This window comes from Bufo bufo, chromosome 4, assembly GCF_905171765.1.
Source record: "Bufo bufo chromosome 4, aBufBuf1.1, whole genome shotgun sequence".
Classification (NCBI taxonomy): Eukaryota; Metazoa; Chordata; class Amphibia; order Anura; family Bufonidae; genus Bufo; species Bufo bufo.
This window is the reverse complement of record NC_053392.1, coordinates 149797884-149804641: the sequence shown is the minus strand read 5'-3', so window position 1 is coordinate 149804641 and position 6758 is coordinate 149797884.

Genomic DNA, 6758 nt, shown 5'->3' with positions numbered 1-6758 from the left:
GCAGAGAATCAGTCTTCATGTCATAGCAGAGAATCAGGTTTCACGTCACCCAACACTGGAACAGTCCATTGTCAGATATTTAGGCCCCGGCACCCAGGCAGAGGAGAGAGGTCCCATAACAGAGAATCAGGCTTCATGTCAGCAGAGAATCAGTCTTCATGTCATAGCAGAGAATCAGGCTTCACGTCACACAAAACTGGAACAGTCCATTGTCAGATATTTAGGCCCCGGCACCCAGGCAGAGGAGAGAGGTCCCATAACATAGAATCTGGCTTCATGTCAGCGGAGAATCAGTCTTCATGTCATAGCAGAGAATCATGCTTCACGTCACCCAACACTGGAACAGTCCATTGTCAGATATTTAGGCCCCGGCACCTAGACAGAGGCGAGAGGTCCCATAACAGAGATTCAGGCTTTATGTCAGCAGAGAATCAGTCTTCATGTCATAGCAGAGAATCATGCTTCACGTCAGCCAAAACTGGAACAGTCCATTGTCAGATATTTAGGCCCCGGCACCCAGACAGAGGAGAGAGGTCCCATAGCAGAGATTCAGTCTTCATGTCATAGCAGAGAATCATGTTTCACGTCACCCAACACTGGAACAGTCCATTGTCAGATATTTAGGCCCCGGCACCCAGGCAGAGGAGAGAGGTCCCATAACAGAGATTCAGGCTTCATGTCAGCAGAGAATAAGTCTTCATGTCATAGCAGAGAATCATGCTTCACGTCACCCAACACTGGAACAGTCCATTGTCTTATATTTAGGCCCCGGCACCCAGGCAGAGGAGAGAGGTCCCATAACAGAGATTCAGGCTTCATGTCAGCAGAGAATCAGTCTTCATGTCATAGCAGAGAATCAGGCTTCATGTAAGCCAAAACTGGAACAGTCCATTGTCAGATATTTAGGCCCCGGCACCCAGACAGAGGAGAGAGGTCCCATAGCAGAGATTCAGGCTTCATGTCATAGCAGAGAATCATGTTTCACGTCACCCAACACTGGAACAGGCCACCGTCAGATATTTTTAGGCCCCAGCACCCAGACAGAGGAGAGGTTCATTCAACTTTGGGTTGCACCGCAATATAATGGTAAAATGAAAATAAAAATAGGATTGAATGAGGAAGTGCCCTGGAGTACAATAATATATGGTTAAGGGGAGGTAGTTAATGTCTAATCTGCACAAGGGATGGACAGGTCCTGTGGGATCCATGCCTGGTTAATTTTTATGAACGTCAGCTTGTCCACATTGGCTGTAGACAGGCGGCTGCGTTTGTCTGTAATGACGCCCCCTGCCCTGCCGTGCTGAATACACGTTCAGACAAAACGCTGGCCGCACCTCCAAGGCATAAAAGGCTAGCTCTGGCCACGTGGACAATTTGGAGACCCAGAAGTTGAATGGGGCCGAACCATCAGTCAGTACGTGGAGGGGTGTGCACACGTACTGTTCCACCATGTTAGTGAAATGTTGCCTCCTGCTAACACGTTCCGTATCAGGTGGTGGTGCAGTTAGCTGTGGCGTGTTGACAAAACTTTTCCACATCTCTGCCATGCTAACCCTGCCCTCAGAGGAGCTATCCATGACACAGCTGCGTTGGCGACCTCTTGCTCCTCCTCTGCCCTCTGCCTTCGCCTTGGGCTTCCACTTGTTCCCCTGTGACATTTGGGAATGCTCTAAGTAGCACGTCTACCAATGTGCGCGTGTAATCGCGCATCTTCCTATCACGCTCCAGTGCAGGAAGTAAGGTGAGCACATTGTCTTTGTACCGTGGATCCAGCAGGGTGCCAACCCAGTAGTCCGCACACGTTAAAATGTGGGCAACTCTGCTGTCGTTGCGCAGGCACTGCAGCATGTAGTCGCTCATGTGTGCCAGGCTGCCCAGAGGTAAGGACAAGCTGTCCTCTGTGGGAGGCGTATTGTCATCGTCCTGCGTTTTCCCCCAGCCACGCACCAGTGATGGGCCCGAGCTGCGTTGGGTGCCACCCCGCTGTGAACATGCTTCATCCTAGTGGGCCCTGGCTAGCCACATTTGTACCTGGCCTCTGCTGTTGCAAAAAACCTCCCTCTGAGTCACTTCTAAGAGACTGGCCTGAAAGTGCTAAAAATGACCCCTCTTCCTCCTCCTCCTGGGCCACCTCCTCTTCCATCATCGCCCTAAGTGTTTTCTCAAGGAGACATAGAAGTGGTATTGTAACGTTGATAACGGCGTCATCGCCACTGGCCATGTTGGCGGAGTACTCAAAACAGCGCAACAGGGCACACAGGTCTCGCATGGAGGCCCAGTCATTGGTGGTGAAGTGGTGCTGTTCCGCAGTGCGACTGACCCTTGCGTGCTGCAGCTGAAACTCCACTATGGCCTGCTGCTGCTCGCACAGTCTGTCCAGCATGTGCAAGGTGGAGTTCCACCTGGTGGGCACATCGCCTATGAGGCGGTGAGCGGGAAGGCCGAAGTTACACTGTAGCGCAGACAGGCGAGCAGCGGCAGGATGTGAACGCCGAAAGCGCGCACAGACGGGCCAGGGTTCGAGGGTGGCTAGGTGGGAATTTACGCTTTCTCTCAAATGTTTGTGAGATGGAGAGCTGAACGCTGCCGTGTGACATGGTTGAGATGCTTGGTGACGGAGGTGGTGGTGGTGTTGGTGGTACATCCTCTGTTTGCTGGGCGGTAGGTGCCAATGTTCCTCCAGAGGGGGAGGAAGAGGCCGAGGCGGCAGCAGCAGAAGAGGTAGCAGGGGGAGCCTGAGTGAGTTCCTTGTTTTTAAGGTGTTTACTCCACTGCAGTTCATGCTTTGCATGCAGGTGCCTGGTCATGCAGGTTGTGCTAAGGTTCAGAACGTTAATGCCTCGCTTCAGGCTCTGATGGCACAGCGTGCAAACCACTCGGGTCTTGTCGTCAGCACATTGTTTAAAGAACTGCCACGCCAGGGAACTCCTTGAAGCTGCCTTTGGGGTGCTGGGTCCCAGATGGCGGTGGCCAGTAGCAGACGGACTCTCTTGGCGGCGGGTGTTCTGCTTTTGCCCACTTCTCCCTCTTTTGCTACGCTGTTGGCTCGGTCTCACCACTGCCTCTTCCTCCGAATTCTGAAAGTCAGTGGCACGACCTTCATTCCATGTGGGGTCTAGGACCTCATCATCCCCTGCATCGTCTTCCACCCAGTCTTCCTCCCTGACCTCCTGTTCAGTCTGCACACTGCAGAAAGACGCAGCAGTTGGCACCTGTGTTTCGTCATCATCAGAGACGTGCTGAGGTGGTATTCCCATGTCCTCATCATTAGGAAACATAAGTGGCTGTGTGTTAGTGCATTCTATCTCTTCCACCCCTGGGGAAGGGCTAGGTGGATGCCCTTGGGAAACCCTGCCAGCAGAGTCTTCAAACAGCATAAGAGACTGCTGCATAACTTGAGGCTCAGACAGTTTCCCTGATATGCATGGGGGTGATGTGACAGACTGATTGGCTTGGTTTTCATGCACCATCTGTGCGCTTTCTGCAGAAGACTGGGTGGGAGATAATGTGAACGTGCTGGATCCACTGTCGGCCACCCAATTGACTAATGCCTGTACCTGCTCAGGCCTTACCATCCTTAGAACGGCATTGGGCCCCACCAAATATCGCTGTAAATTCTGCTGGCTACTGGGACCTGAGGTAGTTGGTTCACTAGGACGTGTGGCTGTGGCAGAACGGCCACGTCCTCTCCCAGCACCAGAGGGTCCACTAACACCACCACGACCATGTCCGCGTCCGCGTCCCTTACTAGATGTTTTCCTCATTGTTACAGTTCACCACAATAATAAAAAAATTATTTGGCCCAATGTATTGAATTCAAATTCAGGCCTTTTTTTACAGACACCTAACACTATCTGGCTATCTATTTAGGTACCGTATTACACTAATACAGGCACAACAGTAACGACAGATTGAGCTGAATATAAATTGTAGGCCTAGTATTTAGGTGCTGGGTGACAGGTATACGTTTACGGACAGAATTAAACTTGGAAATGCACGGTAGCGTGTGAAGTTATTAAGGATGACACTATCCGCACCTTCAATCTAATATACCCTTTTATGGATAGATTTAACCTTGGCCTGATAGTAATTCCCTAAATTTGTGGTTTCTGCTCTAAGTTGGGAATTGTATTTCAACCCAGAACAAAAACTGTGCTTTGGCAGACACTAAATACACTGCGTGCAGAATTATTAGGCAAATGAGTATTTTGACCACATCATCCTCTTTATGCATGTTGTCTTACTCCAAGCTGTATAGGCTCGAAAGCCTACTACCAATTAAGCATATTAGGTGATGTGCATCTCTGTAATGAGAAGGGACTAATGTCTAATGACATCAACACCCTATATTAGGTGTGCATAATTATTAGGCAACTTCCTTTCCATTGGCAAAATGGGTCAAAAGAAGGACTTGACAGGCTCAGAAAAGTCAAAAATAGTGAGATATCTTGCAGAGGGATGCAGCACTCTTAAAATTGCAAAGCTTCTGAAGCGTGATCATCGAACAATCAAGCGTTTCATTCAAAATAGTCAACAGGGTCGCAAGAAGCGTGTGGAAAAACCAAGGCACAAAATAACTTCCCATGAACTGAGAAAAGTCAAGCGTGCAGCTGCCAAGATGCCACTTGCCACCAGTTTGGCCATATTTCAGAGCTGCAACATCACTGGAGTGCCCAAAAGCACAAGGTGTGCAATACTCAGAGACATGGCCAAGGTAAGAAAGGCTGAAAGACGACCACCACTGAACAAGACACACAAGCTGAAACGTCAAGACTGGGCCAAGAAATATCTCAAGACTGATTTTTCTAAGGTTTTATGGACTGATGAAATGAGAGTGAGTCTTGATGGGCCAGATGGATGGGCCCGTGGCTGGATTGGTAAAGGGCAGAGAGCTCCAGTCCGACTCAGACGCCAGCAAGGTGGAGGTGGAGTACTGGTTTGGGCTGGTATCATCAAAGATGAGCTTGTGGGGCCTTTTCGGGTTGAGGATGGAGTCAAGCTCAACTCCCAGTCCTCCTGCCAGTTTCTGGAAGACACCTTCTTCAAGCAGTGGTACAGGAAGAAGTCTGCATCCTTCAAGAAAAACATGATTTTCATGCAGGACAATGCTCCATCACACGCGTCCAAGTACTCCACAGCGTGGCTGGCAAGAAAGGGTATAAAAGAAGAAAATCTAATGACATGGCCTCCTTGTTCACCTGATCTGAACCCCATTGAGAACCTGTGGTCCATCATCAAATGTGAGATTTACAAGGAGGGAAAACAGTACACCTCTCTGAACAGTGTCTGGGAGGCTGTGGTTGCTGCTGCACGCAATGTTGATGGTGAACAGATCAAAACACTGACAGAATCCATGGATGGCAGGCTTTTGAGTGTCCTTGCAAAGAAAGGTGCCTATATTGGTCACTGATTTGTTTTTGTTTTGTTTTTGAATGTCAGAAATGTATATTTGTGAATGTTGAGATGTTATATTGGTTTCACTGGTAAAAATAAATAATTGAAATGGGTATATATTTGTTTTTTGTTAAGTTGCCTAATAATTATGCACAGTAATAGTCACCTGCACACACAGATATCCCCCTAAAATAGCTAAAACTAAAAACAAACTAAAAACGACTTCCAAAAATATTCAGCTTTGATATTAATGAGTTTTTTGGGTTCATTGAGAACATGGTTGTTGTTCAATAATAAAATTAATCCTCAAAAATACAACTTGCCTAATAATTCTGCACTCCCTGTAGATTGACCAGCCACAGCAGTATCAACAGATTTAGCTGAATATAAATTGTAGGCCTAGTATTTAGGCGCTGGATGACAGGTATACGTTTACAGACAGAATTAGACTTGGAGACGCACGGTAGCGTGTGAAGTTATTGAGGATGACCCTAGCCGCACCTTCAATCTAATATACCCTTTTATGGATCAATTTAAACTTGGCCTGATACAGCAGAAAAAAAATATTTAGGGGATTGCTAAGTTGGGAATTGTATTCAACCCAGAACAAAAACTGTGCTTTGGCGGACACTAAATAAATTGACCAGCCTCAGCAATAAACATAGATTTAGCTGAATATAAATTTTAGGCCTATTATTTAGGCGCTGGGTGACAGGTATACGTTTACGGACAGAATTATTTAAACTTGGAAATGCACGGTAGCGTGTGAAGTTATTGAGGATGACACTATCCGCACCTTCAATCTAATATACCCTTTTATGGATCAATTTAAACTTGGCCTGATACAGCAGAAAAAAAATATTTAAAGGATTGCTAAGTTGGGAATTGTTTTCAACCCAGAACAAAAACTGTGCTTTGGCGGACACTAAATAAATTGACCAGCCTTAGCAATAAACACAGATTGAGCTGAATATAAATTTTAGGCCTATTATTTAGGCGCTGGGTGACAGGCATACGTTTATGGACAGAATTATTTAAACTTGGAAATGCACGGTAGCGTGTGAAGTTATTGAGAATGACACTATCCGCACCTTCAATCTAATATACCCTTTTATGGATCAATTTAAACTTGGCCTGATACAGCAGAAAAAAAATATTTAGGGGATTGCTAAGTTGGGAATTGTATTCAACCCAGAACAAAAACTGTGCTTCGGCAGACAGCAGACAGTATTACAATTGGCTAGCCACAGCTGAAACACCAGATTTAGGGTACTGCTATTTTGGCCAATTGTATTTTACCCCTCAATAAAATAGCAAGCACAGCCAAGCCCCTGATGTAGGATATAGCAAAAAAATAACCACAC